Source organism: Mugil cephalus, chromosome 22 (assembly GCF_022458985.1).
Source record: "Mugil cephalus isolate CIBA_MC_2020 chromosome 22, CIBA_Mcephalus_1.1, whole genome shotgun sequence".
NCBI classification, from domain to species: Eukaryota; Metazoa; Chordata; class Actinopteri; order Mugiliformes; family Mugilidae; genus Mugil; species Mugil cephalus.
Window position 1 is genome coordinate 14,683,744 of NC_061791.1, and position 10,685 is coordinate 14,694,428.

General features: G+C 42.9%; 1 protein-coding gene across 2 annotated transcripts in view; it reads right to left on the reverse strand.

Moving 5' to 3' along the window:
• Nucleotides 1-10,584, reverse strand: part of LOC125000255 (chemokine-like protein TAFA-2) — a 64,328-nt gene extending 53,744 nt beyond the window's left edge. For both annotated transcript variants that reach the window (XM_047575668.1, XM_047575669.1), the window contains exon 1: nt 9,549-10,584. The gene's annotated coding sequence lies outside the window, so the exon portion shown is untranslated. The remainder of the gene's footprint in view (nt 1-9,548) is intronic.
• Between the last annotated feature and the right edge of the window lie 101 nt (nt 10,585-10,685).

Below are 10,685 nucleotides of genomic sequence, written 5' to 3' on the forward strand. Positions count from 1 at the left end.
GTATCGGAAGTATCGGTATTTCATGATCGATCTGCTCATCACTATCTTCGGTAGTTCCTGTGCTGATGCACGTTCAAGTGTCCATTTTACTGCTGTCATTTTAGTTGGTTATTTGACGGTATAGAAACAGAATATGATTCATAATGACTATCAGTTGCCATGCCAACTGCACTGTAAAGCAGTCCCATAGGACCGTCAGAGTAGGACAAAATAAATTAATTAATCCAACATTTCTTTGTAACTGGTGGAGGTAGAGCAGAGTGCAGGGTCAGTCGAACAAAAATGCGAATGAGTTTTCAGCAAAAAGGTAAACCCACAAGCGCTACTGTTAGCTGGTGGGCTAGGAAGAGTTACAGACTGTGAGACAGGTCAGGCCTCTCCTGAATCATGTTGATCAGTTTAATGTGTATTCATTCTAGCAGATCATGTAGTAGTGCATTTGAATGTTAAGGATAGATGAAGATGTAAAATGAGATGAGCCTTCTGTTTGCCCTTTGAATTTTGTTGCTTTGTACACTTTAATCCCTTCAGATTTTCGTTCTAGCTCACTGGTTCTGAGCTGAACAGCCAATGACAAGCCACTTTCCAACCTAATATTGACTACCGAAATGAGCAATCCAACGCACCTGGCATTAAAAATGCGTCGCTACATGCGTCCCCAGCCAGCACTTGAGATCCAGCCTTTGTTTCCCGTCTCTGTATGCAAATAAACACTGACCTCATTTGGGATATGCACTAGAATAATATCATATCAGAACCATGTAGAGCTGGTTGTTGACGTTATTTTAGAGACTTGCACAAAGCTGAGATTGTAACTGAACCCTTAATAGTTCCATACGCACCATAATTTCTTCGTTTGAAGCAAAGACAGAAAAGATCCCATCAGTAATTGCCAAAACGGTTTTTAATGACAGAATCTCACACAGTGCCATTTTGAATTATAGATTTGATCAAATGCATCTAAGACCTATCAAGACTGGAATTTGCAGGAGCTAATTACTCCTGTTAGCTAGTTGTCCGTCATAGCTCAGGCAAAGTTTCAATTTGGGGCTTTAACACCTTAACCCCAGCTCCTAACCCTAACCCTAACTCAATGGCTAAAGATCACGTAGCCTAGCTTACTAGACTAGCAGTAACTACCCTGAGCAGCCTCGTGGAATTTGTGCGATTTGTTGTGTTGTGCGCCTTTTAATTAAATAACTTAATGCATTTGTTTAAATTTTTTATTAGAGTAGGAAGACGACCAAGGAACTACGGAAGAATTAGGGACACATCTTGGTTAAGAACCTTTTTATCCCCCAAGCTCACAGTTTGTGTTGGTGCAGCTCCCTGTATTATTAAGGTAGAATCGCCCCAATAACAGTAAAACCGAACATTGCTGAGAGAAATTCAGGGAAAAACAAGAAATTGGTAACTGGGGTACATTTTATTTTTAAGAAGCCAAGATAGCTGGGTCGCAGTAAACACCGTCCTGAAGCAAATCTACCACATCAGATTTATTTACTTTTACAGTGTAGTTTCAAATCAATCTACCAGCAAGATCAAACAACTCCATCTTGAGCTCGGCCACTTATCTAGTGGACCAGCATAACTGGAAGATTTGCTCACAAAGCATGACAAGAAAACATGTATAGATTGGAAAAGGAGGGGAAAAAAAGATAGACTGTGCTCAGAGAAGTCGACATGGGAGGGTGATGGAGATGGAGAAGGAGAGGACTTCGACCTTGGCCGTGACCTGAACAAACTGTAATGAGTTCAGAACTTCTGCCTCAGCTCAGTATTGTTGTGGTTTTTCAGAGTGCTGAGAGCTGGTAAACAGGATATTGAGTCCCAGATGGGTTTTGGCTCACATCATGAAAGTACTGGAGGCCCACAGCTCTGCACACACCATCAGCGACCGAAATGAAATGGAGGGAAGGGGAAGGGGGAGGGTGGGAGGGATAGGGGAGGGGAGAGAAAGATGTTTCTGCTGTCCAAAATGTGAGTCGTGTTTGTTTGGAGGCTTCCGGGGGCTGGAGTTATCCTGCGTGACCGGCTAGTGTTGATAAGCCACTGGGCCACACAGGGAGCAACACTAAGACGCTGCTCAGGAGATAAAGAGGCCACATGGGGGGAGAAACCTGGACATGGACCACAGGATCTCTGTTCTCCCTCAACATCTTTTTCAGGTTCTCTCACTTTGCCTTTGTTTCCTTGCTTTCTTCTCCTTCTACATGAAACATGATCACACTTTACTGGAGGACTGTTGAGGAGGAGGACTCTGGACTACTGAGTGGAGAAAAAAAAAACCATGGCTGGTCATCGTCACCTGTATGCAAACTTCGGACTTGCATATGTGGTAGCTTTGACTTGATACTGAAGTATGGACTCTGGAGGATGCGGGACAGTCATTCTTGAACTGGGACAGCAGCGTACTTGATGACACACACAAAAAGGACTTCTGGGATACCAAGTACGGTGCTGCGTCCCTGATCAAACGGGCGGGGCCATTACACATCCAGGTATTTGGACTGTACTTGCTTCATACTTTGAACTGAAACAGTACTTGGGCAGCAACTGATGATCTACGTAGTCCAGACAAGAATGCCCCATGTGTTCTGAAAGTCCACCTCAACAAAGTTTTATTTCCGGAGCCACAACATCTCGTACATCTTCTTACACTGTTCTGTTGTAGTACTTTAAAGGAATTTTATTTGTATGACTATGTCACTGTTGCCCTTTTGTCCAACACCATATAAAGTCCGCCAGAGTAATGCGATTGGCCCAGCAGATCCTTGCAGGAGCATTATCAGTTCCCAGTGGAGTGACTCTAGACCAGACCTGGGCATTTTACAGCCCGCAGGCCACATACGGCCCTTTTTCCATCCCTGTCTGGCCTGCGGTATGTCAGTCATAAGCAAACAAAGTATTTATGCTGTGCATGCAATACGACTGTGTTGCTTTTATTTGGAAAAGCCATGGTGTATTATTTAAGTCATAGCACTATTATAATCTACGTTGGTTAATTCTTCGAAAAATATCTTCTTGCCATCTATTAACCCTTTAAAGCCTGAACGGATCGCTGACATCCATCAAAGCAAGGCCATTTTGAATTACCGTTAACTCACAATGGTTTGACTATTGTCAGAAGGGCAAAGTGTGGCTGAACAATGTCAACATGTCTTGACAACAGCAAAGGTATAACCAACTAACTTTGTTTTTACCAACAAGAGGACAAAGTTTCCAACATTCCAATGCGTTATATCCAAAACTACAGATCCGCTGTGTTTTATTTTCCTTTTTGACCTACAACAGAATTCATAAATTTAAATTAATATACAGAATATTGTTATACTTCTGATTACCAGTAGCAGCTTATCAACATATATAATTTACTGCTTCTTACAATGGGCGAAAACTAAAATTGAGCAGAATTAAGTTCAAGTTACCGTTTGTTTCGGCCCTCCAACACAGTTCAGTTTCATGTGGCCCCCTGTAGAAAATAATCGCCCAGCCCTCCTCTAGACCAACTTTACACCAAAGAAAAAAACTGTGGGGGAAATCTTTTTGTCTTCCAGGCTAACAAATCACAGCTATTTAATAATTTACCATCTAACTATTACAGGGAGCAGTTGAACAAGAAGCGGCAACCACGGTGAGCTGTTAGATGAACAGCTGCAGGCCACCACCTCCGGCTTCTCAGTGATGTAACAGACTCCTTTCACTGTGGCCCTGCCGTTCACAGACTCATGCCACGTGGAGAATAAAATCACTTGCTCTCACAATGATAGAAAAGGAAATAAATCATCGTTAAAACAACAATAGTTTGTTTAGCTAGAATTCAGTGACCTGTAATATTAACGCATTGTTGTTGTTACCACCGTTAACTATAGGTGTCGCCAGAATCAACCAGGACCAAACTGTTTCTTTAGCCATCCTTTCTATACTCAATAACAAGCTGACACGTCATCGTACCTTAGCCATGCGGTAGTTGTATGGTACATTTTTAAGCGTAATTTTCATCTGAAAGTGATGATGTAAGACATTCAGATGTTCAGTTTTCTCTCCTTATTTCCCACTGCATATTAAAACCGTCCACATGCTCAACCTGATGTCATTTAACAGTGTGCGAGCAACGCGCTGAGTCAACGCATGTGTTACCACCACACACTTTGTGGTTCTGGCGTGTTGTTGCGTACCTTGTGAGATTGAAATGTATCAGTGGTGATGTGCAATTTCTATGCTTTTTCATGATATACCTGTGCACAAGCAAACTATTTTAACACTGCAAATGTGAACCAGAGGTGTCTCTGTAAATGGGACAGACATTTAAATAGGACAGTTTTAGTTAAGGATCTTGGTTGCACATCATTCCTCCTGTCAGATAGTTCAAACTTAAGCCAAAAAGAATAAGGAAGATTATCTTGACAGTTCTAATTTGGTGTCTTTAAGGGTAATCCAGCCCGAAGAACCTCCGCCAACAAAATCATAGACAGGGACTTTTGTCTAGAGTTGCTCCGTTAGGAATTCATAATCCCCGGCATAGATCTGCCAGGTCAGTCAACTTGTTCAACAGCAATACGGCATTTTTTGATCAACATTACTCTTATTGTTTGTAGGACTATGCAATTACATCCATGTAATGTAATGTGAATTATCAATCGTTTTTTCATGCTCTGTTATGAAATCCAAAATGGGTGTTAACAGACTCATATCGTTTTTTTTTCTTTAATCTTTAATTTCAAATATGGCAACACAAGGGTGCAGTAGTTAGCTCCGGTGCAAGAAGTGGTGAGAGTGTGGACGTGTTGGTTTCTTCCATATGGACAGCGCGTCCCCTTGCATTGGCCAAACTGACGCTGGAGCCAGAGTCTGATCAGTACGGTCCGAGAGTGGAGCCATGTGAAACCACATTATCAATGACCCGCCCACACTTCCTCCAGACTCACTCACTTTTTCATTTAATTAGTACATTCTGCACTCTGCTCTGCCTCCACCAGTTACAAGGAAATGTTGGATTATACACTATACTTTTTTTCCCCATTCTCGCGATCCTATGGGACTGCTTCATGGAGCGGTTGGCATGGTAACTTGTACTGATAAAGATGTCACATTCTGTTTCCATAGCGTCAAGTAACTTGCTAAAACAAAAAAAACAAAAACAAAAAAAAAAAATAGATACTTCAATAGAGGGTATGCATTGACATCACTGCCGCCTGGGGAAACGCCCCCCGGATCAGCAAAGACATGGAGAAATGTAGCAGTAAATACAGCAAGACTAGGAAAAATGTGGATTATCAGATCATATTAAGGACAGTTGCATTCAACAATGATCTATAAGAAATAGTATGGATTTGGAAAGTGGATTAGCCTCAGTTACAGTTAGTTTAAGCTACTTCTGGTCATTTCAGTTATGATGAATGTAGCTAAATAAAAGATACTAACGCTAAGAGCTTTACAGAGAAGTAACGTTAGCCATACAATACTGTAGCGTCCGACTGGACGTTAAAAGTATGACGAGGAGTGATCACAGATATTCCGTTTATTTATTTATTTTTTTATTTATACCTGACACTAAATGCGAACCACAACACCAGGTTTCAGTACCTGTTTCTTAGTAATGGAGCAATCCACGTACGTGTCTTTCCTTTGGTTTTGGAGATATCTGTAAAAATATATCTCCGATTGCTTGTCAAATCTGTTAGTACAGTCAATCGCACAACAGCTCTTCGCTGTTCACGCTCAACTATCACTTTTTGCCACTCAGTGGCCGTAACCACAGAGACTTTGCTTGTTGTGACGTCACGTGCATACACTCTATATGCACCAGTTTTATATTAACTACCTAAAATGAGAGAAACCATCCTTGGATGAAAAAACTAAATATTTGACGTATATTTTACTCTTTTAGTTTGGCCCAAATCCCATCCACTAACGTGGAGGAGGCAGAGTTTATGACCTATACTGCAGCCAGTCACTAGGGGGAGCTCTACTAGCTTTGGCTTCATTTTTGAGGAGCTGTTCTATAGTCAGTCTTTACACAGTCTATAGTTTCTTCCCACAATCCACAAATGCACAATTTAGTGATTGACAGTGTGGCTAAGATGGATGGTGATCATGATATTTTGCTAATGGGGTAATTTTCTATTTGTCTCTTTTATTTATGAGCATTCATTGGTGAAAAATCACTGCCTCATCAGTGTCACACTTTAGTGCGACTATGGCAGTGGAATAGGGATTTAACCCGACAACTTCCACATCTCGGGCACGGCAATCACCGTTCAGAAAGAAAACGCAAACCAATATGAAAACTCAACAAAGGCGGTGTGAAAATAAAGCCCTGCCTAAGACCGTCAGCAGTTGAGCAGCGGGGCGGGAATAAAATGTAATCAGAAGAAGAAGACAGAGGTCAAAGTAAAAAATGTGTAGGAACCTTTCCGCCGCTGTTTTATCATTTCTGCCGAGCTCCTGTTTATTCAGCCGCTGGTGAATTTGTTTCACCTCCAATGAAACAGAGATCGAGGCAAGAGCAGCACATCAAATGGAATGTGAAAGAGAGTTAGAGAGGGGGAGGGGGGAAAAAAAGACGAAGAAGAAGCAAAAAAAAAAAAAAAAGCAGCCCTCCTCGCTTCCTACTTACATCAAACACCGGCGCGGCGGGTGCCAATCAGCCGCCGATATTTTACACAAAGTCCGGCGGTTTTTCTGGAGACGACAGCGTGAACTCGCCTATCAAGGAGCTGCAGCCGAGCGCCCGACCTCCTCTGAAGCCTTTCACCGGCGTCGCTCAGGATAAAATCTCCTGGCAGGTTGCTGACAGGTTTTAGCTTTCAAACACATTGCTGCTCATCTTGGAGACAATTTGACTGAGAAGAATAAATTGTTCCTGCGAGTGTTTTAGAGGGAGAGTTATTGCAGGGAGTTAAACGAGAAAGTTAGCGCCATATGTGTCCTATTAGTGTGTGAGACGCCCGGTGGAACACCGAGGCCGTCTTGTGCTTTTCCTGCTGGGTCCTGTCAAAATTAAATCAATCTGACATAGAGATTGATGGGTCCATATAGGCCGTGCACCATACACATTTTTTTGCTATGTGTAAGTTTTTTTTTAACTCGTCGTGGCGCTGTTCTTCTTGACCCGTCGGAAACTAAAATGTAGGTCCAGGATGTGCGGAGTCCTCATAAAAAAATAAAACGAGGGTTTCTTTAAAAAGACTCGGGCTCCCAAAAAGACAGACTTGTTCACAGACCCCCCGCTGCTCCTGTGCAGTGTGTCACAGCTGTTCACAGGCCGAGCTGAGGGCTGGGGGCTGTGGGGCTGAGAGCCGGCCCCGGCTGGCGAGGAGCAGCAGACCGTGGAGCCACGGTGTCAGCCGCTTTGGATCAGCGGGCGAGGCTGCGGCGGGACGGGGTCGCTCGACCTCGCCGGGGAAAAATAAAGGGTGTCACCGGCTGATCTGTCGGCGCCGGCCAGACGCTCGGTGGCGGGTCTCCCCGATAGTTTGCCGCGGAGGAGCCGCTTCTGCCACTTCCTCTCTAAGGGAAGTACATATTGGCTGCTAGAGAGTGGCCAGAAATTGCCAGATGATTCCGTGACGTGCTTCTCTGCATGCCTACCACTGTGGTGACAGATGCTTTAGTCAAGTGCTTTCCTGTAGAAAGCTTCTATTAATTATACATTAAGTAGTAACTTTGGGACTTTGGTGTCACAAGTATTTAGCAGAAAAAGATTGATCCTACACCTTTACAGTGAACAGGTTGGAACTATATCATGTTCACTTATGATGGTCAGTTATCCAGAGTAGCTATGAGACCTCTTTTCTGGTGTGTGCGAAGCTGAAGTCGTGGACCTTTAAGCCTCTTGCTTGGTTAACTTGAAGGTAGCAGTGACGATGGTCGCCGGTGGACCACGTACCAAAGTGTCCTTTATCAAAAGCTAGTGTGTAAATAGAGCAGATGTATCACTGTAGAGCTAAAAAGATGACCATTTAATAAAAAGCGCAATATTTCCCTCTGAAAATGACTAGAATTGTAAAGTAGCGCAACAAGGGAAAACCGTTGCGGTTTTTAAGTGGACTACTGGACTCATGTTTTGGGATCAGTCCAGCAGATACAGCATGTTCTTCGTATGTAGTTAGTCTTTCTTTAGGATGAACCAAGACAGGTAGAATTGGATTAGCCGGCGACAGTAATTGCAGCTTCATCTTTTCACGTCGGCCTCACACCGAGTTTTTAAGGCAGAAATGCTCTAATTGGTTAAAGGTCAGCAGGTGGAGTCAGATTTTCTGGATGTGGGATGTCAAACTAAAGGTCAAGGAAAAGGTAAGAGAGGAGGAAGCGGATGCTCCGAAGTCCAGAAACTAAAGAACTTTTTTTATTATTTTGCTTTTAGCTCTAGTTGATCTTTGCTATATACATATATACATACATTCCTCTCTTAATCCTATTCCTATGAAGTCTTCCTATTATCAAATATAAATATTTAATGCATCCTGATGACTTTAAAGAATGAACGTGCTAGTGTTGTGGGATAAGTGTCTGAGAGAAAATAGTTGTGCTCATACAGCTAGACTACAGGTGTAGTTACTCACATATATATACGCACTATTTCTTTTTTAAGACTATGACAGAAAAATGTTTTAAAAAAAGTGTTATTTAAGGTTACTGGGGCCACATCATCCCTCTAAGGCACATTCACAGGCACCAGCGTAAATATCTAAATATCAGCGTGTCAAATTCCTTCAGTTTAGTAGCTCCAGACTACGTCGGTGTGTTGCAGCGGGTGCAGGAGGGATAGTCTGGATCAGCCTCCTGCCCCTGTGTCACAGCGTTTCATCATCAGAGGGGCTCAAAAATTATTTGCTGGAGGCGAGCTGGCATTAGGCTCGGCGCAGGAGGTCAAGCTCCTAAATCGCTATTAAAACGAGTCGACTCGTGGCAGGTCAACCCCAGACGATGTCCCCTGCTAATCTGTGGACACCTGATACCCAGGCTAATGCAAGATTTTGATTAGATCTCGCACACCTCGGACTTAAGACCGGAATCTCGTGTTTTCCGGACTCTGGTCCAGACTGTCTTAAAAGCTTGATCCCTGCTGACCCTGACTGCGTATACATATGTATGACTCCAAGGAAAGCAGCTCTAATTTGTCTAGTTAACTGGGTAGAATTCAGAGATTATAATTAATCATTTTTATGCAGTAGATGCTGCCCTATATATATATATATATATATATGTATGTATGTATATATATATGTATTATTACTTTTTATATTTTTCATAAAAAAGTAGTGGGTTACAGATGAGGCAAGGATTAAGGTTGGAGTGTCAGGCCTACAATCCTTATCGTGCTAATAGTTTCAGCCTTGATTGAATATTGACGCGCCACTGATGCTCTCCAACACCTGCAGCGACTCCAGTGCTTCCCTGCTTCCCTGCTTCCCCCGTGACCGCCGGTAAGAATCTTTTCCCAGTTCCCTCAGAAAACACACACACACACACACACTACAAAAAAAAAAAAAAATACAAAAAACTGACAAATGACCGCGACTGTCCCCCTGAGCGGCTCTTACCTGTAATTGTCCCACTCCCTTCCCGCACCTTAACGCCCTTTTAAACCATTGGCGGGGCCGCTGCTACAATCCAGTGTTGTGCCTGTGGTGTGGAGACATTTGCGTCCTGAAGTACCGAAAGGAAATAAAAAAAAAAAAAAAAAATAGAAATAGATTAAAAAAAAAAAATCGGGAGCGCTGAGGGTTTCTTCTTTCCCCAGGTTTATCACACGCGATTGGTTGTATTCTGAGAGTAAAGCGTGGGCATGTCATCCAACAACGAGAGTCCCCCGCATCCAAAACCTGCTCCTGCCTCTTTTTATTTATTCCGGTGTAGTCCACAAACCTCTCGGACTCAGCGGAGCTTTAATTGAGTCGTGTCGTTGCGCCTTTGGGGAACGAGAGTCGCCCAGAGGGTGGGATCACGCGCTTAGAAATGAATGTGGTTCGGCTGGTGAAAAATAATATTAAAAAAAAGAAAGAAATGAAGATGGATCCCGATCAATCACTTCAGTCTTTGCACCGCCGCGTCCCTTCCCAGTCTGACAGCTCCGCTCTGCGCGCACTAACTTTTATGGAGACTCCAGAGCGCACCGCCGCTACCTCTACTGGTGATGGCGTTACAGTAATCTGATTACTCCCGTGGCTTTGTGGCCCATTCAGATATGATTAGAGTTGAATGCCACAGTCCCCACCTCCACATTAATACCGCTCTGATAATTAAATTAGGTGTGACTTTATTTACACTGATGTATATGTGTATACTGATGCTTTGAAAATGGAAAAAAGGGCTAAATCAGGTTGCAACACTCAGTTTTAGTTTCCCTGAGTATTTAAACAAAATTAGGCAGAAATGTTCTCTTTTTTTTGAAAGCCAGACAAACAGGAACTGTCATGCAAAAGTCATGGATTATAAGTAAAACAGGCCACTCACAGACGACTTCCCATCAAGACATAAAAAGTGCCACAAAAAAAAAAAATTCTCAAGTTTGACTATATTAATGTTCTGTTCTGTTAACACACCTTAATCAGAGAGGTTTGCTGCATGTTCTGTGAACCGTAGAAATGCAGCAAACACCTACATGGTAAATCCTCTCATCAAAAGTTGTCCACTAGTGCCCCCATGTGGAGATTCGATGTACACAACTTACCGGATGA